The sequence below is a fragment of the Choristoneura fumiferana genome, chromosome Z, assembly GCF_025370935.1.
Source record: "Choristoneura fumiferana chromosome Z, NRCan_CFum_1, whole genome shotgun sequence".
Taxonomy (NCBI): domain Eukaryota; kingdom Metazoa; phylum Arthropoda; class Insecta; order Lepidoptera; family Tortricidae; genus Choristoneura; species Choristoneura fumiferana.
In genome coordinates, this window is record NC_133472.1 from 2,790,320 (window position 1) to 2,800,751 (window position 10,432).

Genomic DNA, 10,432 nt, shown 5'->3' on the forward strand with positions numbered 1-10,432 from the left:
CTACAGACTAGTATGTTATAGAACCTATTGCAAAATAGTTCAAAGATTTTTGTTCAAAGTATTTATATTATTAACAGTACTTGATTTGGTTCCAAGGTTGTTTATTCAATTATAAAAGCAATAACTATTTTTATAATTTTAAGGTAAGTAAATAAAAATCGCTTATTCAATCAAGCATTAATCGATTTTTTAAATGTCAAATTTTCCACCCATCTCTACGCTTGTCTATGCTAGTACAGATTATACACATGTTACATTCAAGAATAACGTCAGATTTCGACGAAGATTTTTCAAATAAAAATTAAACATTGAATTCAAGTAAATTTTGGTGAAAAAAGTGATCAGACTAGTTAAAGACACTAATTATAGATAAATGTGTTATTAATTCGATCCTTTGGGTTATACAAGATTTTTTATGAAATCGGTTTGTTTACACTTTTTATAAATTCTATTGATATACCGCATAGACCGCTGAGCTGATTAAGCGTTCTATTGGCTGATGACAAGCACTTTCCTCGCAACGCGTCCCTGCAGCCTGTAACTAAGGGCTCTAGTTACCCTACAACTTACATATTATACCCGATCAAAAAGATATTAATGTAAAATGATGTACTAAAAACTGAGCCGAATTGAGAGATTCTTCCTTTTTTGAAGTTGATTAAAAGCGATCGCGTTTTACGTCTCGTAGAAAATATGTCTGATTATTCAGAACTGTTGGGTGTATGCGCAGTTCAAAATTCCTATAGTTTTATCGTAATTATATATGTGTCGATTTTTTAGCGTGGCCACATTGTACAAAATCCTTCGGTACTAGGATTTAAGGTTGTTTTTAGCACAGCATGTACGACAGGAAATGATATTTATCTTTCTACTAAATTTTAGAGTAAAGAGACTGGTTAAGTACAGCACCCGTAAAGTAGAAAGGGGATGATTTGAGAATTTAAATGACCTAACCAATAAAAAGTTTGAAAACCCCCGACTTTGTCACTTCAAAGCTCAATATCTCAAACCGGCCGAACCGATTTTGATGAAACATGTCTAAGAAACATCGCTAGAAAACCAAAACCGCATTCAAATCGGTCTACCCGTTTAAGAGCTAACGGTGCCACAGACAGACACACATAGCGGTCAAACTTATAACACCCCTCTTTTTGATATGAACCCCTCTTTACGAAATGATAACCGATTTCTTGTTTGATCTTTTAACTTTGATGACAGTAGCGTTCCCATTTTATTAAAACTGAAGAATAAACGACTAGGAAAGTCTGAGACCCTATTGTTCAACGCGCTACCTTTACCATCTCTTTCTAACCTCATCTTATACCGCGTGACAGAAAGAAGTGGCGTTGAATGCGTTAGATTTTACACAATAATGCCTCTGGTCAACTGTAAAGCTAATTTGTAACTCGTTCAATAACGTTGAGCGTTCGAGATCCATCTCCTGTCGTATGTGCTCGGTGCTATGGAGTAGTGTATCTCTGTCATGACTTTATGTAAGTTAGGTTAGTTACTGTGATTCGCGCGTAGGGGTACCTATCACTGCCGTATATAAGTGGCCTCTATGTGCCAAGCGATAAGTAAGGGTCTAAGCCAAATTGGGAGCAGCACAACACGGGGCATTTTACTAAAAGTTTTCATTCACTGGTTTACTAGACATGTTTTAGAGGCAGACCGCGATCTGTATACCCGTTGGTCGTTTTGTCTAACGCTTTGACGTTTGCAATCGTAAGCATCGTCTCTTTCTATCTTTATCTCATACCAGGGTGACAAAGGAGTGGCGATATCGTGATTCAGAATGCGTTAGGCTTGTTTATGATGAGCATCATGAATACGGGAGTTTAAAAGTATTCGCGGTTTGCATCCCTTGTAATTTGGTACCGGTGTTTTGGGTACCAAGGCCCTGCCCTAGTTAGTACCGGTAAAATACCGGTAAACGAAGTGTTTTTGACTGAAGCCCCGTAAAGGTTTTTGAGCGGAATTTTGAACCGTGCTCGATTTTAAATTTATACATTTAGTTTTATAAATATACGAGGACGTCTCTCGAGTGTGTAAAGAAATGCTGAAAATGATTTACAGGGGTGTACAGTCACCTGCATGAATATATCTGATATCTGAAACGTCCTACCGGCCCTACAAATGAGAGTATCAGATATTTATGCACTCTTTGTTATAGATATTGGTGCTGGCGACTGTACAGACAAACTATCTTTTAATATTTTTCGATTCAGTTAAAAATACTTTGCAAGTTAAAACGTGTTTTCTCCCAGTTTGGTTTGAAAGGACCAGTCCAAATTCCAGAACAAGAAATTTACTCTAGATTGTAGTTAACACATGGCATTATGTAACTAATGCTGTTGCCATAAGGTCGAGTTTTGTCTGTATGCCATGTTGTACCTTGTTTCGGTTTGCTTGGATAAATGCGTGTCCAATACCAGTGTGGTGGAACGCATTTATGCAATTTTGAACCGACTTCATATAAAGTTAATTTTACCTGTTAAAGACAAATAGGTACAAATCGCCTGCTGAATAAATTTGCAATAGTCTTAATTCGACTGACGCGACTATCGAGGAACCTTAAGTTCCATTAGAATTAATTGACATCTCTAAGCGCAGCTGTATAATTAATGTCGACTTTGCTAATTATACATTCATATTGTATTAAATTTGAATCACGTTATTTTTAAAGGTTCATATCCTTGAACTAAAGGCAATTTCGTGCTAACCCATGACCCGGCGGGACTGCGTCTGTGCGACAAATAATGTGTTATAAAAGCTAAAGTATTCATCAGAAGCCCAAAATAGGGTCAACTCTAGCAGGCAGTACCCTATATGTTTGTAAACTCACTTAAACCTATATCGCATAGACGTACGTGCGGCCAGAGAGCAGCAAGATATTGACTTTTTTAAAAGTATTTCCGCATGTAGTGATTAAACTAAACAAGCTAATGCATGTTCTTTAAAGGTTGTATAATTAAGTATTGTATCTTTGTTAGCGTTATATTATTATATAACTTCGTCTATGGCTTCAATCAATGATACTAAAGACTGCGGGTAGGGCTTGCAACCGGTACCGAAAAAACAAGTATTGAAGTAGTACTTTACCGGTATTCCCAGGGATTAAAAGTTGTACCAATAATACCGGTATTAATGCGGTATATAGACTCATTAAAAGTGCCTAGGAATATTTTTTATCCCATGGCAGTTTTGAAACATTTCGATATATAGTTATATTACTATAGAGTCAAAACATCAAATTCGTTTAGGAATAATGAGTATCCCAAGACTTTTTTGATGTTAGTGCGTACTTGTATTTTTCGTACCGGTTTTAATCTAATGATAGGTCGATGCTCATCGCGGTAAATGACAGTTGATTGATAGGTAACAAACCGTTGACAGTATCGTTAGAGTAACATTTTTGAAATATTTTTAACGGCCAGCGTTGAGGTGTAGAACTTTTTGAACTCCATCAGATGTTCATGATGACTGTACATTCGTGCTGACATTTTATTTATTACCCTTTTTGTATGTAGTGTAGTGTAGTCTATAGTATCATAGATCGGAGTATACAGGGACCTGATGATAATTTGGACGTTTACGAGGAATTTATTGTTCCTCGCTATAAAGCCGTGTATCGTGTGCAAACGCACTGTTTTTAAATGTGATTTCACCATATAATCCGTCTATATCTCTGTGTATCCGTATGTAACACATAACGTAAATAATGCCGTAACGATAACACTCAAGTAATATTAAGATGAATAGAAATGTAACCTCCTATTTCCTTCTACAGTCGCTGGCATCTTCGCCTCTCTTGCTTTTAATGAGAACACGTATATTCGTGTTTTCATAGGTTTTTAGTAAATATCAATGTCATTCATACAATTGTAATCCTTTTTAAATCTGCAATTTTCTGCAATCTTTCTTTCTTTCTTCTTTCTTTCAATTTCAGTTGCAGAGTAAGTTTTGGAAAATAAATACATTGGTTGTTAGACGCATGCTTTATTATAATGATTTAATACCGGTAATTTTGTACCGGTACCGTTTTGAAGCCGTGGCGGCTTGTTTAGCGTACGTGACATTTCTAATCATCTTATTGATAATAGTTCTTAATACCTATATACCAAAAGGCTGACCAGAATTATAAAAAACCTCGCCATATTGCGGAAAACCAATGGAACTAATTTCTTGCACTGGTAACACTAAATTCAAACGTCATCTGTCTATTGCTGACAAAGTTTAACGTTGTTTTCGCGTGGTATTTTAAAGTGTAATTTTGTGTTTTTGTGCGTTAAAATGCCGAAGATTATCCATAGGCTTGGAAGGAAAATAATTCACAATGTATAAAAGTGTTTGTCATAGAAAAAGTCTGAAGGATTAGAAAATATTCCTTTAAATGTTAATCACCGACACCGTTGTCAATTTGACTGATAGGTATCGTATAGTAAGTGTAAATAATGTTGCAATATAAAACGTAGAAGTGCTGCCCTCGCGTCAGGTTTTTTATATTTCTGGTCATCTTTGAACTCTATTAACGCTACAATTTTCTAAACCTAAATCATCATCATCATCGACTGAATCATCAAGCTTATCATAAAGATCTGACATTAAGATCTGTTATTAAAAGACAATAATCATCCCGCAAAAATCGATTTAAAAATTTTATAAACACATATCATAAACCTTATATAATGCGTTCAAAAACCGGAAGTGTGTCTCTTGGACAACTGGACGGAATAACAGAGAAGAAAAAGTTGATTGAACGAATAAACACAAAATAAGCTATTTGAAATTTATCTCGCAGAAAGCGTCCACAATTTTGTATTAAATTAAACAAATTTAGGCCTTAAAGTAACGAGACGTAAAGCTCGAAATGAAGTGTTCATTTTTACGGCCCCTTTTGGGCGTTTGATATTTTTACTAATTGTCAATTCTATGCGTTTAGCGCTGTTCTAAAGACTTGATAAAGTATAGAGTGGACATTAGAGAGAAGTGACTGCGAAATTTCCATTGGTCAAATTTGATCCCTATTTTGCCATGTAGGAACTAGCCAATAGAGTGGAGATTTTTTATTTTTAAGTAATATTATTGTTACAAAAATTACATTTGACATTTACCGTCAGCTTTACGGTGAAGGACAATATGGAGGAATCCGCGCACACAGTGGGAAGTTCCCCATTCGCATTGCGCCTGCATGGGAACTACCAAGAAAAGTTGGTTCGGCTTGCCTTGCCTAGTGTGTGTATGCGGGAAAGCCGACCAGCTTTTTCCCCGGATATTCATCTACATATCGTGACTACTTTAATGAATCTCGTATCTCATACGTCAGCAAATTTTAACCGTGAAATACATAGAGTTCACTCAGAAAAAATATCAACTTTGAGATAGGTACGAGTTTAAAAAAAAAGTAGTGACTAGATTTTACCGCAGCTGTGCTGATTTACATAGCTCTTTATTGATCACCAACACATAGTAGCAGTACAGAAAACACAGATATTCCAAATATTCCAAGGTACCTAACCAATAAGCTGACCTTATCGCTTCAGAGCAATCTCTAATGCGATTATGAGCGATTCGCTTATGTGTAAAGAAATTTTATTATATAGCAAAATTAAGCTCTTAATTACCACTCTATTGGTGAATTCCTTCATGAATTTCTCGCACTTTTTTTACAGCACTAGATTCTTTTTTTTACGATTTTTGTTAGTTGTTGTAACTTTTTATATTTGTCTATGACAATCGCGATCGCAAATCACTGATTTTTCTTGACGCACGAAATTGAATCTGTAAAAACTGTGAACTTTTATAATATGTATATCTAGGTGTATGTGAACTAAATCTAATTTGTATATTGTGTAATTAATGTAGTAAAGTTATCAATTGTTTTTTATGCCCGGTCAAGATTATGGTATGTATGGATTTTTACTCAAAAAATTACTGCGAAAGTAAATCTGTGTGTAATGTAAGATACATCTAGGGAGGTACAACTTGAAGATGTATAGATGGTGCTGATATAGCAGGACAGGATAACATAGAATTAAGATGATAATTAAGTAAAGGATCGACAGCACTGGTCGTCAAATTTGCCGACGCGTCGTAAGTGTGCGTCAGGTTTTAACACATATGGACGTGCCGTCAATAAATGCTGACGTGCGGAAGTAATAACGCGATTGCGTCACATTTCTAATACACTATATGGTTATCTACTCTATTCAGATCCACTCAGAAAACGATGTACCTTAAAAGCCTCCGCCAGAAAACTATTAGGTAATTGGTATAGACGTTTGCCTCCTTTTCAAATTCATCGTCGTCAAATGAGCCGTAGGACGTCCATTGTGGGGCATACGCCTCCGTTACACTTCAGTTGCTTCGGTTAAGGGGCACCTGGACGGGCCATATTTTCACTGCAATTTGTGGCCGGCAACTATTGGTGTCCCTCTCTTACTCACATGTTAGACAGGGACAACAATAGTTGCCGGCCACATATTGCGGTGAAAATATGGCCTGTCTAGGAGCCCCTTTAGAAGCGGCCTGCATCCACCGTGAACCTGCAGATGTTACCAGGTCGTCCATCTTATTAGTGGACGTCCTACGCTGCGCTCCAAATTATTTCCTATTTACCGCGCATATTATTGTAGTGTATTCATGGATTGCACCTTTGCAACACGCCGTATTTTGAGCGATTAAATAGAACGACGCATTGTTACAGACATGGACGTGATAATACATAAAGTCTATTCATCCTTTCGTGTCTTATCATGTAAACAAACGTGTGATAATAGACAAGGATTAGTGATTGGAAAAGTCGATAAAATATACATAAAAAGTGACCGATTATTTTGCTATTAACATAAATAAATCCGTAAGCAAGCCAAGTCGTCAGAAATATCTCGTCGTAATATATGCTGTGGAGAGTAAGACAGCCGGTGAAATTACTGGCACTTGAGGTATCCCCTCTAGGTTGGCAACGCATCTGCAATACCCCTGGTGTTGCTGATGCTTATGGGCGGTGGTGATCTCTTCCCATCAGGAGACCCGCTTGCTCGTTTTCCATCCAGTCGAATAAAAAAAATCACAAAAAAGCACGTAGCGAAACGAATGACATTTCTAGATTCAACTCTTTAGCTTTCTTATAGACCACTTGCTACTTTTAGACCACTTGCTACTTAGACCAGCTGCTTTTTAGACCAGTTGCTTTTTAGACGAAGTGAGACTAACCCATTTCCTCTAGTGGAAAAGGCAAAGGTTGAACACCATTACAGCCAAGTTTTCATTATATTTATTCTTATTTTTTAAAATTCAACTCAATATGAAATGACGTTTAGCGTAACAACAGACTTTGAAATTATATTTTTCTTTCAGTTGGTTACTTACTGGTTGATTTCAATACTTCGTGAGTTTCTTTAACATTTTAAGTGATGGTTATTGTGTAATCCGAGAAAAAAGTGTGACAGTGTCTTCGAGAAGTGTTTGTTTACATGATAAGACACGGAAGGATGAATAGACCTTACATATTTGGCGTTATACCTACATTTTTTTATTTTTTTTTTTGACTGGATGGCAAACGAGCAAGTGGGTCTCCTGATGGTAAGAGATCACCACCGCCCATAGACACCTGCAATACCAGGGGGATTGCAGATGCGTTGCCAACCTAGAGGCCTAAGATGGGATACCTCAAGTGCCAGTAATTTCACCGGCTGTCTTACTCTCCACACCGAAACACAACAGTGCAAGCACTGCTGCTTCACGGCAGGATTAGCGAGCAAGATGGTGGTAGCAATCCGGGCGGACCTTGCACAAGGTCCTACCACCTACATACAACATACATACATACATGTTTCGCGTTTCCCGTATCCCTTATTATTAGTTATCTGGTGATTACGCTGCCTTTACCGCCATCGTTATGCGGGACTTGCACTCTCACCTCGTGCCTCGCCTCGCGGTTCGTCTCGTATCTCGGCCCGGGGCTCGCGTGATCGATGGTACCTAAAATTAATGAGCTTCCTGTTTACACTCGTGGCGAGTTCATTTGTCTTTGAGCTTACAACCTGCGCAGGCGTTCAAACTCGAATGAAGCGAGAGCGCTAATGTAAACACCAAGCTCGCGTGCGTCGCGAGGTCCTTTGACTCGCGCCCAAAAACCGCTGCGAGGGGCGAGGCGTCTGGTCACACTCTCGCCTCGTGCCTCGCCTCGCGCCTCGTCTCGCGACTCGTACGCTAGTGTATATGCGGCATTACCGTGACGCGAAACTCGCGTCACTGCATTTATTGCGTCAGACATTTTGATCGTCAGTTTGTTCGATCCTTTACATGCTTGAAGCAATTGAGTGTGAAAATAAAGTTCCTTATTCATCCACAATGTCTAAATTATAAAAAAATGCCTTTTGTAATTTACCCCAAAATGTATACCAGCTCCGAATATATTGTAAATGTCTATTTTACAGTTTTATATGTTTTACGGTTATTTCGACAGGTGTATTTTAACAATTGCTCATCATTATGTCGTTTTACTTTGATGTATTGAAATCTTTGCACGTTTGCTAAGTATTGTCTAGACTTACTTAGGTCAAGCACAAAGGAAGATCTTGTGAGATTTTCTATTAAGATCTAGAGTATTTGATATAGAGGATTTTTGGACGCAGATCAAAACGCTGGGCCAGCGTGTAAATCATTAGAAAATAGGAGAAATATGCGAGAAATATCACTTTACAAACTTGTAACCCAGCAGGTTTTACCTCTTTTGGCATAATCTCGTATATCGCGTAGTGTAGTTTGGCATAATTATCATATCGCATAATCTCGTTTGTACGAAAGTCAAACAAAAGTTTGTTTGGCCTAACACCATGTGTGTTTAAGAGTGTAAGTTCTGTGTGAAGTCGCAGTTCTAATCTAACCTACTTCTGTTATCAATTCGTTTCTGTATTTGGTTTTTCTTGGGAACATAGTACAATGGTTTCGTTATGCGAAATGACTTTTATGCCAAGTACATATTATACGAAGTAATTATTCTGCTAAAAAAGTTTATGCGAGACGACTTATGCTAAGTGACTTTATGCAAACAAGTTTATGCCAAATGAGGGGTGACCTAGCAGTATGACGAAACTCGCAGAGTTTTTCCCTCAAAGGGCTCAAAAGTAGGATTTGGATCATTGCCTCCATAAAGTCTGTAAAAAAACTATCCGCATTTATTTTACTGATGTAAGTAGAACATTTAATCGTTATTTTATTATTATTAAGCGAATGATTTTAGTATCAATTATATTTTTTTAGTTCGTAGGTTTTTTCTATACTGATTTTTATAACTTCGACTCGATTAAGACTTTGGATCTGTTAAAAATTAAACTAATCAAGTTTAATTTTAAAGTGACTCTCTGATTCTCTGTTTACATTCGACCAATTTATTTGTTATTAGGGAATAAAATCGAGCATTTAAAAAAATGTATATTTCAAATTTATGTAAGTTGGAAATCTCCCTTAATCATAAGGCATGCAGTGTTTTACTATTATTTATTATAAATCCATTTTTATTGTCGACGACCATGTAACTAAAATTAAGTTAAAAAAGAATTATACTATTTTGATTTTTGTATTCATTGTTTTAATTTGACCCCGCATTCACATTCACATAGTATTTAAACTGAATAGTTTGAAAACTTTTATATAGCTAAGTTTTTGTTAAAAATGTTTTTATACAAACTTTTTTTTGCCAAATTATACCTAGATTTTGGGAATTCCCAGGGGAATTTTGTAAGATCCCGGAATTTCAATTGTAAGTACCAGATCGAATAGTTTACGCGTTTCGCGTCCGCGGGTAAACTCTAGTCCATACTAATATTATAAATGCGAAAGTGTGTGTTTGTATGTATGTTTGACCGTCTCTCACGTCGAAACGGAGCTACGGATCGACGTGATTTTTGGCATAGAGTTGGTTTATGGGCCAGAGAGTAACATAGGCTACTTTTTATCCCGAAATTCCCGAGGGAACAGCGCGCGATAACCGAATTCCACGCGGGCGAAGCCGCGGGCAAAAGCTAGTTAATAAAGTTCAATATTGATTGATATGAAAATATCACACATTGATTTCAATAAACCGTTGAGAATTTGGGTGCCGATGTATTACGATTGAAATCCGACTTTCCCCGATGGAAATACATTATTCTTTAAGGCACTTGTCTCACCGCCAGCGAGGAAACGATTGGCTATCGACTATTTTCTCGCTCAAGAAACGAACAAAAGATATAAGATCCTGTGTGAGTAAAAGAGACACATATATTAATAGTTGATCGCTGGCTGTTCACACTGTCGGCGAGAACTCGCTTTACATCTTTTGTCGTAGCGACAAGAGTTATAAAACTCGCTGAGCTATAGATTCTCGCCCAGCGATGTCAGCTTGGCGGCCGCCCCGCACGAGCGAGTCGAGTGGAGCGAGTAATCG

General features: G+C 37.3%; 1 long non-coding RNA gene across 1 annotated transcript; it reads right to left on the reverse strand.

The window, feature by feature from the left end:
- Nucleotides 1-3,899: 3,899 nt before the first annotated feature.
- Nucleotides 3,900-9,580, reverse strand: LOC141438367 (uncharacterized). The gene is made up of 2 exons (XR_012452479.1): nucleotides 7,824-9,580; nucleotides 3,900-7,524 (listed from the first exon to the last, which is right to left on the reverse strand). It is a non-coding gene; the product is annotated as an uncharacterized lncRNA (long non-coding RNA).
- Nucleotides 9,581-10,432: the final 852 nt, after the last annotated feature.